Source organism: Lolium perenne, chromosome 4 (genome assembly GCF_019359855.2).
Source record: "Lolium perenne isolate Kyuss_39 chromosome 4, Kyuss_2.0, whole genome shotgun sequence".
NCBI lineage: Eukaryota > Viridiplantae > Streptophyta > Magnoliopsida > Poales > Poaceae > Lolium > Lolium perenne.
The window spans coordinates 293,490,149-293,498,304 of NC_067247.2; the positions used below are offsets into that span (position 1 = coordinate 293,490,149).

The 8,156-nt window shown below is 43.3% G+C and overlaps 1 pseudogene; it reads left to right on the forward strand.

The window, feature by feature from the left end:
* Positions 1 to 344: 344 nt before the first annotated feature.
* Positions 345 to 7,451, forward strand: LOC127295786 (ubiquitin-activating enzyme E1 3-like; annotated as a pseudogene).
* The last annotated feature ends 705 nt before the right edge of the window (positions 7,452 to 8,156 follow it).

An 8,156-nucleotide genomic window follows, 5' to 3' on the forward strand; every position in this document is an offset into this window, starting at 1 on the left:
CAGGATTCGTCGAAGCGCTCCACCCCCGTCACCCTCAAAGCCTCTCCACCGCAACGGCGACTGAACGCAAATCACCACGGCACCACCACGGCAGCAAAACCCCCGCTGCGCCCGCCACTGTCTACAAATACTCCATTCCACCGGCTTGGCCTCCAAGCCGAAGCCAAACCTCACGAGCGCCGCCCCGTCCGCGACCGACCGCCGCGCCAACCCTAGCCGCCACTCCGGTAAGGCCCCGCCCCGCCGCCGCAGATTCGGGCCGGCTCCGGTGCTCCGATTCGCCATTAATTCCTGGGGGTTTTAGGGTGCCCCTGATTTGTCTGTGCTTGCGCGGTGCAGGGGGGGCCCTGCGCTGTATGCTTCCGACCAAGAGGGCGGAGGGCGCCGAGGACGCGGCGGCGAAGAAGGCGCGGGTTGGGGAATCGGCGGCGGGCGGCGGCAGAGCCGGCGGCGATGGTTGCAGGGGGCGGCGCCAGCAACGGGAACGGGGTGGCGGAGATCGATGAGGACCTCCACAGCAGGCAGCTCGCCGTGTACGGCAGGGAGGCCATGCGGCTGCTCTTCGCCTCCAACGTGCTCGTCTCCGGTCTCAACGGGCTTGGGGCTGAGACCGGTGCGTGCCCCCATTCCATTTCTGATTTTCAATGCCTGTTGCTTGATCTAGAACGTTTGCTGTTGCAATGTTGGCGCTGTCGTTACTGCTGCGTTCTGTTTTGCTGCTATCATATTTGTTTGGAATCTGTGATTACTTCGCTTTATCACATCTATTGTGCAATTCGGTTGTGCAGGCCAGCTGAGTTGCTGGATTGGTAAATAAATTTTACTACATAGTTAGGTGATGTCTAATTTGTGCCAACAAGGCAACAGCGTGAAAGCCTTAAATTGCTGACTTATTCTGTTACCATCATCAGATTGTTTACTGCATCCTGAGTTTGTAGCGGAACATAGAGAAATGTAAATCATGTGGACCTTTTCTGCCTTTGTTATGCAGATTTAGTCATACTACTTTTCTTTCTGTGTACACTTCTGAAGGCTTGTGTTTATTGAGAATACTACACAAGGCTGGCTACACCTATTCACTACCTGTTGATTGTTTTGCGATCCTGCTTCATGTTTACATCGGTAGCTGTCTGTAATTGCCACTAGATTTTTTTTTTTGGGAAAACAGTCCAGATAGATGATTGAGCTACACGTTTTCCAAACCCAGGTAAAAGTCGGACTTCTGGTTGCTTTAGTGAAACTGTTCAATGTGTACTGGCCTATGGAGCTTCAGTCACTAGTTCTGACTTATCCTTTGATTGACATCATGGAAATCAGATTTTATGTGTTAAAAATGTTCTACGCCAACATGTTCTTGTCTGAAATTGTTAGGCAACGTTGCAAGTCCTTTTAGAGGGGAGCGAGTACCCATCCACTCCGAGGAATGAAACCTGAGCTGTTCGAGGGGCACGCCCTGCGTCAGACAACCTAGCTATGCTATGCAGCACTAGCAGCAAGATAACCCAATCTAGGTAGCCTGGTTAGGTTTGGTTTGATAGGCAGTAATTGCTCCCCCTGTTTTTTTTTTTTTTTTTTTTTTGCTATATCTGTTGATTCTATTGGAGATTTTTGTTTCCCACTGGCTATACATCGATGAAACTGAAATTTATCACAGGCCTACAAAATTAAAAGCTGTGGCAGAACTTAGTACTGAATTTGTGGGTTGTAAATTTGGTATAAGTTCAGCTAGACAACAGTTACTCCACAATCAGATAAGCATCCTGAGTTTGTAGAGGAACATAGAGAAATGTAAATCATGTGGACCTTTTCTGCCTTTGTTATGCAGATTTAGTCATACTACTTTTCTGTGTACACTTCTGAAGGCTTGTGTTTATTGAGATTACTACACAAGGCTGGCTACATTTATTCACTACTTGTTGATTGTTTCGCGATCCTGCTTCATGTTTACATCGAAAGCTGTTTGTAATTGTCACTAGAATTTTTTTGAGAAAATAGTACAGATAGATGATTGCGCTACACGTTTTGCAAACCCAGGTAAAAGTCGGACTGCCGGTTGCTTTAGTGAAACTGTTCAATGTGTACTGACCTATGGAGCTTCAGTCACTAGTTCTGACTTAATCCTTTGATTGACATTATGGAAATCAGATCTATGTGTTAAAATGTTCTACCCCAACATGTTCTTGTCTGAAATTTTGGGGCAACGTTGCAAGTCCTTTTAGAGGGGAGTGAGTACCCATCCATTCCGAGTAATCAAACCTGAGCTGTCCGAGGGGCACGCCCTGCATCAAACAACCTAGCTATGCTATGCAGCACTAGCAGCAAGATAAACCAATCTGAGTAGCCTGGTTAGGTTTGGTTTGATAGGCAGTAATTGCTCCCTCCTTTTTTTTGCTATATCTGTTGATTCTATTGAAGATTTTTGTTTCCCAGTGGCTATACATTGATGAAACTGAAATTTCACAGGCCTATAAAATTAAAAGTTGCGGCAGAACTTAGTACCGAATTTGTGGGTTGTAAATTTGGTGCAAGTTCAGCTAGACAACAGTTACTCCACAATCAGATAAGCCCCTGCGAAAAGAATATGTAGTTATTATACCGAATCAGTGAAATAAGTGGATTGTAATTTTTTCCCTTTCTTCTCCTGCATCATTTTCATCTCTTATTGGGCAAATAATATGGTCACTAATGGGCAATTAGTTTCCCTTTTTCCTGTTTGCATGTGCACATATCCTATTGCATCATTCACTTATTGCTATCTGTATGGTATTATCATTCTCCAATCATCCTATGTGTGTATTTGTATTACATGATTTTTGAAACGAATAGATTTCTTCTATGCAGCAAAGAATCTTGCTCTGGCGGGTGTTAAATCTGTCACCCTACATGATGTAGAAAATGTGGAAATGTGGGACCTATCAGGCAATTTCTTCCTATCTGAGGATGATATTGGGAAGAACAGGGCTGTTGCTTGCGTTGCAAAACTGCAAGAACTTAACAACGCTGTTCTTATATCTGCTCTAACAGAAGAACTGAGTAATGAACACCTTTCGAAGTTCCAGGTTTGTTAACTGTATTCTGTGTTAAATTCTTTTACTTGCTAGTTACCACCATTCTTAATAGTAGTAGTAAACATCAAGGTTGATAAAACAACTTCATTTTTTTATCCGTGTGTGAGATAAGTGGAATGATATTATAAGTCGGTCGTCAGAGTTAATTTGTGGTTTGGGTGGTAATATGTATATTCACGCTGATTTTTGGCATTATATTTATTGATGTCAACATGCTGACAAGTAATTATTCCTCCTAATTCAAGTGTGCTTACTCTTATAGTGAAAATTCCATTTCTTTCATATATTACCCAGTAGAATTCCCTTTTTTCACTATATGTGCCATGGCTGATATATGGATAATCTATAAATGTAGTGTAGTTGCCTGATCTCGTCAAGTGACCTGAATGTGAGTTGTCCAGCTAGTGAGCTTTTATACCTGAAGCTAATGTGAATAACTGAAGCTACATAGTTGGTCACCATCACACACTATTTAGTTGATAACAGTGCTGAATGTGTTGTTGTAGTGTTCGTGTGTCTTTTGATAAACATCTTCTCCCTGTGTATATGCTGATCATATATCTTACAGGCTGTTGTTTTCACCAACTTAACTCTAGACAAGTCGGTTGAATTTGATGATTATTGCCGTAGCCAGAAGCCTCCAATTGCCTTCATCAAAACAGAAGTCTGTGGTCTTTTTGGTAGCGTATTTTGTGACTTCGGGCCTGAGTTCACTGTGCTTGATGTTGATGGTGAAGAACCCCGGACTGGTATAATTGCATCCATCAGCAATGGCAATCCTGCAACGGTTTTCTGTATTGATGATGAGCGCCTTGAATTCAAAGAAGGTGATCTTGTTGTTTTCAAGGAGGTCAATGGGATGACAGAACTGAATGATGGCAAGCCCAGAAAGATACTAGATGCAGGGCTATCTTATTTTCACATTGAGGAGGATACACGTAACTTTGGCATTTATGCAAAAGGTGGGATTGCTACCCAGGTGAAAGAATCAACAATCTTAGAGTTCAGGAGTCTGAGAGAATGTATAAAAGAACCAGGCAATTTCCTTTTTGGTGATTTCACAAAATACCAGCATCCTCCGCTGCTTCACTTCGCATTTCTAGCCTTGGATAAGTTCAGGGAGAAGTTTGGGCGCTTCCCTGTTGCTGGTTCTGACCAGGATGCTCGAAGATTTGTGGAGTTCACTGCTTCTGTTAATGAGGCCACAATTGATTATAAGATGGATAGACTTGATGAGAAATTGCTGCGAAATTTTGCAAGTGGCTCTAGAGCTGTTCTGAATCCAATGGCTGCAATATTTGGTGGTATTGTTGGTCAAGAAGTTGTGAAGGCTTGTTCTGGGAAATTTCGCCCTCAGTACCAGGTGCGTGTCATGAACTGTAAAAAAATATGTATGGTTATGATAATCTGGTGGTTTCTGTCTGATTTTTCTTCTATTTTTTTGCTAGTTCTTCTATTTTGACTCGCTAGAATCTCTGCCAACCTATGCATTGGACCATAAAGACTTGAAGCAATTGAATAGCCGCTACGATGCTCAGATATCTGTTTTTGGTTCTAAGCTTCAGAAGAAGATGCGAGACACTAATGTTTTTGTTGTCGGATCTGGTGCTCTTGGATGTGAGTTCTTGAAGAACCTTGCTTTAATGGGGGTATCTTGTGGCCGTAAAGGAAAGCTAACTATAACAGATGATGATGTCATTGAGAAAAGCAACTTGAGCCAGCAATTTCTGTTTCGTGATTGGAACATTGGAAAGGGAAAATCGACAGTAGCTGCTACAGCTGCTAGTGCTATCAACTCCAGCCTGCATATTGATGCTCTTCAGAATCGTGCATGTCCAGAGACTGAACATGTGTTCCATGATGCGTTCTGGGAGGGCCTTGATGTTGTCATCAATGCACTTGATAATGTTAATGCTAGGTTGTACATGGACATGCGATGCCTATACTTCCAGAAACCACTCTTGGAATCTGGAACCTTGGGTCCAAAATGTAATACACAGATGGTGATTCCTCACCTTAGTGAAAACTATGGAGCTTCACGGGATCCTCCTGAGAAACAGGCACCAATGTGCACAGTCCATTCTTTTCCACACAATATTGATCATTGTCTAACATGGGCTCGCTCAGAGTTTGAGGGTCTGCTAGAAAAAACTCCAAATGAAGTGAACTCATTTATTTCCAATCCTGCTGAATATGCTGCTGCTATGAGGAAGGCAGGTGATGCTCAAGCCAGGGAATTGCTCGAGCGTGTGCGTGAATGCCTTGATAAGGAGCGATGTGATAAATTTGAAGATTGTGTAGCTTGGGCAAGACTGAAGTATGATTTATCTCTTCCACATATCCCTTTTGATTGAATTTAACAATTTCTTGTCGATTTTCTATAACTTTATTTTCATGTTAGCTATTTCTATTTAAATGGTTCCGCTTTGATTATATTGTCCAACAAATTGGACAGTATTTTGTGTGCTCCAGATACCATGTAATAACATCTCTTCTTCGTTTGCCAGGTTTGAAGATTACTTCTCTAATCGTGTGAAACAGCTGACATTCACATTTCCTGAAGATACTGTCATTAGTACTGGTGCTCCTTTCTGGTCTGCCCCTAAGCGTTTCCCTCGCCCGGTGCAATTTTCAACTGTTGATTCATCTCACATTCAATTTATACTGGCTGCTTCCATATTGAGAGCGGTATCTTTTGGGATCACTGTACCTGACTGGGCGAAGAACATGGATAGTCTGGCTGATGCAGTAAGTAAGGTTGCAGTGCCTGAATTTGAGCCAAAGAGTGGGGTTAAGATTGAAACAGATGAGAAGGCTACTAACCTCTCCAGTGCCTCTATTGACGATGGTGCTAATATTGAAGATCTTCTAACTAAGCTGGAAGCATGTGCCAAGAAACTGCCTTCAGGATTCCAAATGAAACCTATTCAGTTTGAGAAGGTAAGCCTCTTTTTAACTACATAGTTCTGATGTGCTAAGGATAAAACACTCTTTTATCCCCCGCCCTGGTTTTTGGAAACATCCTTATTTGTTCACACTAGAAAGCAAACCTGCATACATTACTAATGCACAGTTACAGATTTTGTAAGCAAAAGTATCAACAGGGACTATCATTCAGCCTCATTTCGTTCTGCTATGGATTGAGCTATAGAACATGTAGAGTAGTAATCTACTCTCCACTTATGCCCAGACACATTAAGAATAAGTACTCCCTCTTTCCTAAAATAAGCTGCTCAACTTTTTCTAGGTACGGCGTAACTTTTCTTTGCTATGTATTCTTAACGACTTTCTTCGTTTTTCCTGGTACGAGGAACGGTTCCACATCTGCATGAGGCATGCAATTATAACTTATATAGGCATTTGCTAAAATTTCCATTTCTCAAGAAATCATCTGCCATACCACTTAGAAGAACTGGAATAATTGAATATTTATGGCTGACATTCTTTCTTAGATTAGTTCTGATTACTCATCATACATTCTTTCGCAGGACGATGATACAAATTTCCACGTGGACTTGATTGCCGGTCTTGCAAATATGCGTGCGAGGAACTATGGTATTCCAGAGGTAGACAAGCTGAAGGCGAAGTTCATTGCAGGAAGAATCATTCCAGCTATCGCAACTACGACAGCTATGGCCACAGGCTTTGTGTGCCTTGAGCTTTACAAGGTTCTGGCAGGTGGCCACCGACTTGAAGACTACCGCAATACATACGCCAACCTGGCAATACCAATGTTCTTAATGTGTGAACCTGGTGAGGCCAAGGTGATGAAGCATCAAGACATGAGATGGACGGTATGGGACAGATGGTCTATCAAGGGCAACATCACTGTGGCAGAGCTCCTAAAATGGTTAAGTGACAAGGGCCTGAATGCTTACAGCGTCTCCTGTGGCACATCCTTGCTGTACAACACCATGTTCCCTAGGCACCAGGATCGACTAAACAGGAAGTTGGTGGATCTCGCCCAGGAGGTGGGTAAGGTAGATGTTCCAGCATACAGGAAGCACCTTGATGTTGTCGTGGCTTGCGAGGATAAGAACGGGAACGACATTGACATTCCTCTTATCTCCATTTACTTCCGATAGGTGCAGACATTCTGCTGTGAAAAATAGACAATGAGTGCACAAAGAGTTCCTGCGGAAAGATGTTCGAAACATTCCTAAACTCTGCTTAGTCGGTCCGCTCTTTCTATATGCACCAGGTAGGCTAGTGATTGCTGCTGGTGTTGGTTACTTGGTGTACAGAGGTTTCGTGTGGGTGTTTCCACTCTGTTGTTGCATGCCAAGTATTTGAAGGTGTGCGATGCTGTACGAATTGATGTGTTGAGGAACGTATCATACCTTTGTTATCCACATGGTAGCATTGGATTTGGGATTGCTTGAAGGTTGGTTTCAGCTTACGTCCATGGTCGTTTACCATGTCATTGTAACCATTGTTTACTTCCTCACCCCACTGTAATCTTCAATTTCGTTTCACATGGTTTAGCTTGCTAGTTATTCCGTTATGCATTATTCTTGGCAACACTCAGTAACCCTGGAGTTCAGGTGCCATTTCTTGTCGTTGTGCATAGGTTAAGTTACATTGTTCAGCTAGCATGAGTGCTAAAATCCTGCCCTTATTCTGTCGACATGGAGATGTATGTGACCGGCAGCAGGCATGGGGCGGCCAAACCCAACACACCAGACACCACCACCATCCTGATCGCGTCCGGCACATCACACATGCATTGTGGTAGCCGAGGAGCGCGCGCGCAAGTGCAACCTACGGTTTGCTTGCGTCTCACTCGATGCAAGAGCAATCATCATACGCACGCAGGCACATATTACATGATATACATGGCCCGTGTCTTGTACTCCAAGTCAGCAAGAGGTTGTTGCTCATGATAAATTTTGCTTAACGCGAGGCAGCACCTAGTTTATGCACAACTGATCATTGCCTCCAGTATCTGTGCACGATCGTTCGTACACGTACAATACAGCAAGCCTCCCCAGCTAAACAAACAGATGGGCGAATTTTTCTCCAGCGTCGTAATTAAACTAAGCTAAGATGATACTCAACGACTGTACTTGAGACTCATTGGTCAATAAG